Below are 11,127 nucleotides of genomic sequence, written 5' to 3'. Positions count from 1 at the left end.
TAGAGAGATTTATAGAATTCTGGGAAATCCTTTTACTGTCTTCATTCTAAATTAAGGAAAGTTGGAGTTTGTACACTGAACTTTAATTAAGCTATTCACCTTGATTGTTTTCACCCACAAAATCATAATGTATTACATGTATTAGTCAACTATTGCTACAACAATGCTTCATAACAAATAACCCCAGAATTCAGTGGCCTACAGTAAGCGTTTATTTTTCTTGCTCAAGGGTTTGCAAGTCAGCTGGAACAGTTCTGTTTCTGGCTACATGTCAGCTGTACTTGGCTCCAATCTTTGAGTTAGGTTTATGTCTGCTCTACATGTCTCCACATCCTTCGTGGTCTAGCTGTTATCCAGGTATACTTTCCTTGTGGCAAATCTCATGGGTAACAGAGAACAATATAAACCAAATAAGCCTGTTTTAGCCTCAGCTCTTAACATATCTGCGTACCCCCACCAGATGAAACAATTTACATGACCAAGTCTAAAGTCAGTGGGGCAGAGACATATACTGATTTAGATTACCTCTTCCAATGGCACCTATTGCACATTATGAAACTATAAAACAATGTTTTTTTTAAAAAACAAAGTTTTATTTGTGACCAACATCATCTTGTCTATGATCCTCAAAACTATAATCTCAAACTTATTTTCTTACCTTAATTTCAGCAACCTTACAGGTTGCTATTTTCAATTATACATATAATGACCAATTATTTTATAATCTTTAAAACTTTATTATCCAGAAATTGTTTATCACTGTTTTGATTCTGTGCTTTTATAGATACCACCATTTTATGGTTCACATGGGCCCACATCCCATATCTTTGAGTTTTTACATTCTGTGATCAAAATGTTCCGATTGCTATTCACCTCAAATACTTCTCATATTGTACCTTTTTGTTCATCCTACTTCTTCTCATTTTAATATCTTTCCCATCATTCCAGAATCTCTGCTCCCAGTAATTCTATTCACCCCTAAAAATCTACCAGATCAAATTTCCCATCAAGAAATGGTATCTATCTCTTCTGAATCTTCACTATATATGTTTTTCTTTCTTTCCTTTTTACTTTACTGATCATATTTTGCCTTAAAGTGTAATACAGGAAGGTGAATTGGGTTTGGGTGTTATTCTTATAAAAATAAAAATAATAATGAATAAGAATTATATACATATGTAAAACACAAACCTTACAAATTAAAATATTTTTCACCAAATTCTTATTATAAGACATACAATATTGAAGTAACTCATGATATAGTGATGATAGAAATTTGCACTCATTAGTTTAACAGAGAGAATTTACTATAAAGGATTTTAGATATTGAAGAACTGAAAAGGTAAAAAGGAACCAATGCAGTATAACAAAAGTAGCAACTGCAAGAAACAGCTATCACCCCTAGGGATGGGGAACAGAGGGAAGTGGTTCTGACTTATTAACATGTAAAGGCCTGGGAAGAGGGTTCTCTGGAAGGAAAATTCATATATTTGAGAATGTGACATTGCTTGACTGTGCTAATGATTCTGAGTAAGAAGAGGGCCCCGTGGAGTTGGACCAAACCTCAGAGAAAGGGACATAAGTCACCTGGTGCTGATGTCTCTGAGGGGACACAATGAGACCAATTCTGTGAAAGGTGGGAAAACTGTTACACGTAACAAACTGCCGGTTTTGGTGAAAAAACAAGACTGATGACACTGATAGGAATAAGAAAGACAAACAGGATAACAATTCCAACAGAAAGGAATCTCTCCCTCTCTCCTCCAGCCTTGCAGTCTTCTTTCCAGAACATCACAGTGGAAAAACCTACCAGGAAATAAGGTGACAAAGGAGAAATATAGTTTGCCAAGTTACAGCCTCTGCACCACAAAGTCAACTTTAGAAGGGAAGATTTGGAATTGGAAGATCACTTTTTCCCATTCATAGAAATATTCAAATAAGGGGAAAAGTGCTTAATATTTCTTTGTATGATTATACAAACATTTTCCCAAAAGTATATAATCTTCATCACAGTAATCTTTGAACAAAATTACCAACATTTATTAATAGTAACATTATTAACAGTAACCAATCATTAACATTGTTGTTAAATAGTATAATACTTTAAGATGTTGAATCTGTTGAGATGTGAGCCCTCCAAGTTATTCTTAGTTTTCTAAGAAGGTATAAAAAATAAACATATCATATTTAAGAGAATTAAAAATATATGTAGTATTTTATGTAACTGTAATAAAAAAGAACTTAGTAAGAAAAGCAGGAAGCATTAAAAGAAGGTTATATGTGACCTATTGGATTTAGTCTTAGTCACCACTAAACACCAAATTCTATCAGCATGACTTGAACATAACAGATGGACCTAAACTGACTTTGGAATGAAAAAAACTCAATGAAATAAATAATACAAAATTTTGGTCTTGTTGATAATACATCTGAAGTGGGGAATCTTATGAAGTTAAATGCAAAGCTTTCCTGGAAGGAAACTCTTTCATCCAGGCTGTCATGGATAAAGTTTCATTGAAAAGGATTACATAGTAAATGATTAAAAAATACTGGGAAACAATCCACCGTGAGTGAAAGTCACATGACAAAACCAAAAGTAACACTAGACCATCCAAGTCCTAAAAATAATATGTGTAAAATTAAGGACACAACAAAAGAAATAAAAGCACAAGAAAATAGTGTTATAAACAATGAAAGACAAATTTGAAAAATAAAACAAATAGAATTGTGATGTTGAAAAATATGCTCATGAAGTTAAAAACTTATGCAGAGTTTAGAAATGTAGGAAAAAAAAAACAAAACAGATATAAGTAGTACTCTGTACTGTTCAGGTTTTGTTTTGTTTTATAGGTTTCAAAGTGGGTGGTAGAATTCTTTTAAAAATTACTTTTATTCACCACCTTTTATAAGAAAACTTCTTTTAGATAGTTTTCATTCTGACAGATGTGACGTGGTATCTCATTGCAGTTTGATTTGCATTTCCCTGATAATTAGTGATGGTTAAGCATCTTTTCATGTGTCTTTTGGCCATCTGTAGGTCTTCCTTGGAAAAAAGTGTCTATTCAGATCCTCTGCCTATTGTCAATTCAGTTGCTTGTTTGTTTGTTTTTGATGTTGAGTTATAGGAGTTCATTATATATTTTGGTTATCAACCCCTTATGAGATATATTGTTTGCAAATATCTTCTCCTATTCAGTAGGTGGACTTTTCATGTTGTTGATCGTTTCCTTCAATGTGCAAAAGCTTCTTAGTTTAAGGTAGTCCCATTTGTTTGTTTGTTTGTTTTTCTCCTCTCTGAGGAGACAAGTCTTAAAAAAATATAGCTAAAACCAATGTAAAGGAGCACACTGCCTATGTCTTCTTCTAGGAGTTTAATGGTTTAAGGTCTGACATTTAAGTATTTGATTTATTTTGAGTTTGTTTTTGTATATGGTGAAAGAAAGTGGTCAAGGTTCATTCTTTTACATGTAGCTGTCCAGTTTTTCCAACACCATTGGGAAAAAGAGCTATACACTCTTCTCCCCATTTGTATATTTGGCCTCCTTCATTATAGATTATTTGAAGCATGAATTAATTTTTGGACCCTATATTCTGCTCCATTGATCTATGTGTCTGTTTCTGTGCAAGTACAATACTGTTTTGATTATTTGGGGTCATTTTTGGTTTTGTACAAATTTTAGGATTATTTATTTTAGTTATGTGAAAAATGACATTGGTATTTTGATAGGAATTGCATCAAATATGTAGATTATTTTGGGTAGTATGGGCATTTTAATAATTTGATTCTTCCAATCCATGAGCACAGTGTATCTTTGCACTTATTTGTGTTGTTTTCAATTTCTTTCATTAATGTCCCATAGTTTTCAGAGTATAGGTCTTTCACCTCCTTGGTTAAATTTGTTCCTAGGTATTTTATTCTTTTGTTGCAATTGTAAATGGAATTGTTTTCTTAATTTCTCTTTCTGATAGTTTGTTATTAGTGTATAGAAATGCAACCAAATTCTGTATATTAATTTTGTACCCTGCAAATTTACTGAATTCAATCTTTAGTTCCAATAGTTTTTTGGAGGAGTCTTTGGAGTTTTATATATAGTATCAAGCTTTCTACAAAAAATGATTTCTTTTCCAATTTGAATACCTTTCATTTCTTTTTCTTGCTTATTTGATGTGGTTTGATGAGAAAGACAAGTGTTAGTGAAGATGTGGAGAAAATGGAAGGGTCGTGCATTGTTGGTGGGATTGTAAATTGGTGCAGCCACTATGGAAAACAGTATGGAGATTCCTCAAAAAAATAAAAATAGAATTGCCATATAATCCAGCAATTACACTTTTGGGTATCTATCTGAAGAAAACAAAAACACTAATTCAAAAAATATGTGTACCCTTATGTCCACTGCAGCACTATTAACAATAGCCAAGATATGGAAGCAACCTAAGTGTCCATCTGTAGTCAAATGGATAAAGAACATGTGGTATATATGTTGCATTTTGAGACAACATGGACAAACCTAGAGGATATCATGCTACCTGAAATACATCAGACAGAGAAAGACAAATACTGTATGATTTCACTTGTATGTGAAGTCTAAAACAAAATAAAACAAACAAAGCAAAACAGAAGCAGACTCATAGATTCAAAGAACAAACTGGTGGTTGCCAGAGGGAAGGGGGTTAGGGAGATGAGCAAAATGTGTAAAAAGGATTAAGAGGTACAAATTTTCAGCTATAAAATAGATAAGCCACAGGGATGTAATGTACAGCATAGGAAATATAGTCAATAATATTGTAATAACTCTGCATGGTGAAAGATGGTAACTAGACTTATTGTGGTGATCATTTTGTAGTTTATTAAAAATTGAATCTCTATATTCTACAACTGAAACTAATATAATATTTTATGACCATTATAATACAACTAAAAAACTTCTATTTTAGACATATATATAATGTCACATTCATCCATATAGCATAGTTGCTAAGTTTCTTTTAGCTTGTGTAAACACACCTTAAATTTCAAAGAAAAATTTATTCAATTGTTTATTATTAGATATCATTTACTAATTGGGGAAAATTTTTTAAATAACTTAATTTTAATAACTAAAGAATACTCAGGATTTTTTGGGTGTATTATTCTTTTTCCTTCACTGTCAGGTTAATTTAGGTTTCAAAAGACAATTTAAAATATATTCACAAATTGTTTTTGAGCCCATAATGATTAAAAAAGTTGATAGTCATGTTTATCAGCATTGAGTTATGTAGAAAATATGCAGCTACCTATCACTGTGAAACACTGGATGCTATGGAAACCACCATAGTACATTAAATTTCAACTATTTATCTACCTAACAAAATGTATAACTTGTTTAAAATTGATATCTGAATACAAAATATATAAAGGATAACAAATGATAAAATTTTGGAAAAATTGAAGGAATACAAAAATCATAAAACATATTAACTATTAATGATGTTATGAAAAGTTAGACAATGACTGTTTGGCATCATAAGACATTTAGAGTTAAAAGAAAAAATTTAATTCTACTTCAAGCTATATGCCAAATATTAAACTTTATCCTAGTACAAGTAATAATTAATGGTTCAAATTATTAAATAAGTTCCCATAATTATCTCAATCCTTCAGGGCTAAGAAATAATACCAGTTTTAAAACTAGAATATTTACAAAAGTAAAACAGTCTTGAATCCACTAAAACCCTCATAAATATATCCAATCAAACTCAAAGCCATAAAAAATTCATAAGAATAGGTACATTGCAACAAGAAGAAAATTTACTTCACATTCACTTGTAGTTCTCTATTTCTGATTAAGCCACAATGCTAATTTTAGTCCCATGAAATCATTCTTTCTCACTAGTAAATTACTACCATGTTTTTGGACAAACATTTCAATTCTAATCCACTACCCAAAATTATTTAGTTCAAATAATAACACGATACTATTTTTTTCCTTTTAACTCTTCAATTGTGAAAAATTCAACAAAAAAAATGAATGATTTAAAAGTTAATTTATAAAATTATACATTTTCTAAGGAGTTTTGAGAGTTCTTTTTTTTCACAAAATATTGCAAGGGCTTACGGAGAACGTGCACAATTAGTAAGAGAAGGAAGTATTTACAAACTTGGAAAACTTGGAAATGAAGAAAAGTGATTGTGACCATAGCCAGTAAAGGGATTTCACATTTTCTTACCAAAAATTGGAATGTATGGTTAGGCACTTGGAACTTTCCCTTCAATATCCATTTTCACATTTCTCTTTAGTAAAGGAACATAGATGTTAAACTTAGCACTCTGAAACCTGGCTAAATTCTTGCATCATACAACTCCTTACAGCTAGATACGGCAATGTACTCCAGTTATTACCAATGAGATGCTCTTATAACGGAGCAGGACCCTGTAGGTACTTCCCACCCCATGTCTCTCACTTGCCTCTTGTCTGTAAAAAAACCTTTAATCGAAGAATAAATTTAATCAGAGAAATGAAAAAAAATGCAGAAGCAAAGAAAAGCAGTCAAGTAGGACAAAATAATAATAGTTTAGTCATTAAACAAAGCCAAGGTCATTTAGTTCCTTTTCAAGGGCTATAGATAATATTCTAAGCCATATCGTTTGAGCTGTTTTGCAGATTCTGAAACTCCCACTAGGTAGAAGAAGTTAACTACATAGTAACCAGACTGTAGTCATGACATAGACTGCTCCATCTTACACAATTCCGAGAACTGGCCTCAAGGAAATGTGAATTAACTGACCCTGGAAGTAAAGATTAACTTAAAACAATCAGGGTGATGCTGATCAGACCACCACATGACTAATTTCAAGATGACTCTCGGAGTAGCTGGGCTGTTCTGCATGTAGCCCCCTCTTTCCACCTATAGACCCCTGAAACTCCCCTTTAAGAGCTCTTGCCCCTGATAGGCAGTGGGGAGTTGGCTTTTGGACACATATCCACCTTCTTGCCAGGTTGCTGGCCTCCTGAATACCGTAACCTGTCCTTTCCTACCAACACTTTTGAGCGACGAGCAGCCGAATCTGAATTCTATAACACCACTGAGTGACACTTTTGCCTCTGGGACATGTTTAAAAGATGGGAGTGCCTTTTCTCGTCTTATTTTTTTCCATACTGCCTAGAATGTGGATGAAATGCCTCAAACATGAGGACCTATTCTGAACATAATATGACCTTGGGAAAAGAAGCTATGCCATCAGATCAAGAAGAAAGAAGGATCATGAGTTCTGGACATGTTAGAGAAGCTTCAACAGCCATGATTGCCTCATTACAAATTTCTCTTAGAATTTTTAGCTCATTTAATCTCTATTTTGAGGCCTGTGTTATTTGCAGTAATTCTAATCCTAACAGGGATTGTATATTTTTAGACCAAACTAAATCAAGAGAGAGGGGCAGAGAGAGAGAGAGAATGAATTAGAAATGCAAACCGTACACCAAAAACAGGGTAATAAAAAACAATAGCATCAAGAAGACAGATGGCATATATTAGATGGAGAAGAAAACAACTATTTATTCAAAGAAATAGTTTAAAAATGGAACAAGGAGAAACAGAAATAAAGGCCATTGGTTTAGAATCATCACTGTATTGAAGGTTCATTTGGGAAATTAACTGAAAGAATGGAAATCACTGGAATAGTCAATGAGGGAGATTCAATACAGAGAGTTAACAGAGGATGCATAAATAGACAATGATGAAGCAGTGGGGTCTAAATTATTCCTCTTTTGACTCTGTTAACCTTGTCATACTTATGCGATCTTAATTATCTTTCTTTATTTTGTATAGGTGCTTAAATACTGTTTCTATTTAAAACTTTTCTCTGTAAAACAAAAGAAGATGCACAGTATATCTAGCTCCAATAACCAGCTGTCCATTACTTTATTACATATTACATTCTTTATTGTACTGCACTGCCTTTGAAACTTCAAGTCTATCAACTAAATTTTGTTTATTTCAATAGAATGTTTCATTTGTCTGATGTAGGAAAAATATATATATATACTATATATATGTATTTGTTTTTTTAAATTTTTTTATTTTTTTAAACATCTTTATTGAAGTATAATTGCTTTACAATGGTGTGTTAGCTTCTGCTTTATAACAAAGTGAATCAGTGATACATATACATATGTTCCCATATATCTTCCCTCTTGCATCTCCCTCCCTCCCACCCTCCCTATCCCACCCCTCTAGGTGGTCACAAAGCACTGAGCTGATCTCCCTGTGCTATGCGGCTGCTTCCCACTAGCTATCTATTTTACATTTGGTAGTGTATATATGTCCATGACACTCTCTCACCCTGTCACATCTCACCCCTCCCCCTCCCCATATCCTCAAGTCCATTCTCTAGTAGGTCTGTGTCTTTATTCCTGTCTTGCCACTAGGTTCTTCATGACTTTTTTTTTTTTTTTTTCCCTTAGATTCCATATATATGTGTTAGCATACTGTATTTCTTTTTGTCTTTCTGACTTACTTCACTCTGTATGACAGACTCTAACTCCATCCACCTCATTACAAATACCTCCATTTCATTTCTTTTTATGGCTGAGTAATATTCCATTGTATATATGTGCCACATCTTCTTTATCCATTCATCCAATGATGGACACCTAGGTTGCTTCCGTGTCCTGGCTATTGTAAACAGAGCTGCAATGAATATTTTGGTACATGACTCTTTCTGAATTATGGTTTTCTCAGGGTATATGCCCAGTAGTGGGATTGCTGGGTCGTATGGTAGTTCTATTTTTAGTTTTTTAAGGAACCTCCATACTGTTCTCCATAGTGGCTGTATCAATTTACATTCTCACCAACAGTGCAAGAGTGTTCCCTTTTCTCCACACCCTCTCCAGCATTTATTGTTTCTAGATTTTTTGATGATGGCCATTCTGACCGGTGTGAGATGATACCTCATTGTAGTTTTGATTTGCATTTCTCTAATGATTAATGATGTTGAGCATTCTTTCATGTGTCTGTTGGCAATCTGTATATCTTCTTTGGAGAAATGTCTATTTAGCTCATCTGCCCATTTTTGGATTGGGTTGTTCGTTTTTTTGTTATTGAGCTGCATGAGCTGCTTGTAAATCTTGGAGATTAATCTTTTGTCAGTTGCTTCATTTGCAAATATTTTCTCCCATTCTGAGGGTTGTCTTTTGGTCTTGTTTATGGTTTCCTTTGCTGTGCAAAAGCTTTTAAGTTTCATTAGGTCCCATTTGTTTATTTGTGTTTTTATTTCCATTTCTCTAGGAGCTGGGTCAAAAAGGATCTTGCTGTGATTTATGTCATAGAGTGTTTGCCTATGTTGTCCTCTAAGAGTTTGATACTGTCTGGCCTTACACTTAGGTCTTTAATCCATTTTGAGTTTATTTTTGTGCATGGTGTCAGGGAGTGTTCTAATTTCATACTTTTACATGTACCTGTCCAATTTTCCCAGCACCACTTATTGAAGAGGCTGTCTTTTCTCCACTGTATATGCTTGCCTCCTTTATCAAAGATAAGGTGACCATATGTGCGTGGGCTTATCTCTGGGCTTTCTATCCTGTTCCATTGATCTATATTTCGGTTTTTGTGCCAGTACCAAACTGTCTTGATTACTGTAGCTTTGTAATATAGTCTGAAGTCAGGGAGCCTGATTCCTCCAGCTCCATTTTTCGTTCTCAAGATTGCTTTGGCTATTCGGGGTCTTTTGTGTTTCCATACAAATTGTGAAATTTTTTGTTCTAGTTCTGTGAAAAATGCCAGTGGTAGTTTGATAGGGATTGCATTGAATCTGTAGATTGCTTTGGGTACCAGAGTCATTTTCACAATGTTGATTCTTCCAATCCAAGAACATGGTATATCTCTCCATCTATTTGTATCATCTTTAATTTCTTTCATCAGTGTCCTATAATTTTCTGCATACAGGTCTTTTCTCTCCTTAGGTAGGTTTATTCCTAGATATTTTATTCTTTTTGTTACAATGGTAAATGGGAGTGTTTTCTTAATTTCACTTTCAGATTTTTCATCATTAGTATACAGGAATGCAAGAGATTTCTGTGCATTAATTTTGTATCCTGCTACTTTAGCAAATTCATTGATTAGCTCTAGTAGTTTTCTGGTAGCATCTTTTGGATTCTCTATGTATAGTATCATGTCATCTGCAAACAGTGACAGCTTTACTTCTTTTCCGATTTGGATTCCTTTTATTTCTTTTTCTTCTCTGATTGCTGTGGCTAACACTTCCAAAACTATGTTGAATAATAGTGGTGAGAGTGGGCAACCTTGTCTTGTTCCTGATCTTAGTGGAAATGGTTTCAGTTTTTCACCATTGAGGACAATGTTGGCTGTGGTTTTGTCATATACGGCCTTTATTATGTTGAGGAAAGTTCCCTCTATGCCTACTTTCTGCAAGACTTTTATCATAAATGGGTGTTGAATTTTGTCGAAAGCTTTCTCTGCATCTATTGAGATGATCATATGGTTTTTCTCCTTCAATTTGTTAATATGATGTATCACATTGATTGATTTGCGTATATTAAAGAATCCTTGCATTCCTGGAATAAACCCCACTTGATCATGGTGTATAATCCTTTTAATGTGCTGTTGGATTCTGTTTGCTAGTATTTTGTTGAGGATTTTTGCATCTATGTTCATCAGTGATATTGGCCTGTAGTCTTCTTTCTTTGTGACATCTTTGTCTGGTTTTGGTATCAGGGTGATCGTGGCCTCGTAGAATGAGCTGGGGAGTGTTCCTCCCTCTGCAATATTTTGGAAGAGTTTGAGAAGGATAGGTGTTAGCTCTTCTCTAAATGTTTGATAGAATTCGCCTGTGAAGCCATCTGGTCCTGGGTTTTTGTGTGTTGGAAGATTTTTAATCACAGTTTCAATTTCAGTGCTTGTGATTGGTCTGTTCATATTTTCTATTTCTTCCTGGATCAGTCTTGGCAGTTTGTGCATTTCTAAGAATCTGTCCATTTCTTCCAGGTTGTCCATTTTATTGGCATAGAGTTGCTTGTAGTAATCTCTCATGATCGTTTGTATTTCTGCAGTGTCAGTGGTTACTTCTCCTTTTTCATTTCTAATTCTATTAATTTGAGTCTTCTCCCTTTTTCTCTTGATGAGTCTGGCTAA

Source organism: Eubalaena glacialis, chromosome 16, assembly GCF_028564815.1.
Source record: "Eubalaena glacialis isolate mEubGla1 chromosome 16, mEubGla1.1.hap2.+ XY, whole genome shotgun sequence".
In the NCBI taxonomy this organism is placed as follows: domain Eukaryota; kingdom Metazoa; phylum Chordata; class Mammalia; order Artiodactyla; family Balaenidae; genus Eubalaena; species Eubalaena glacialis.
The sequence above is the reverse complement of the archived record's forward strand: the minus strand, read 5'-3'. Positions refer to the sequence as shown.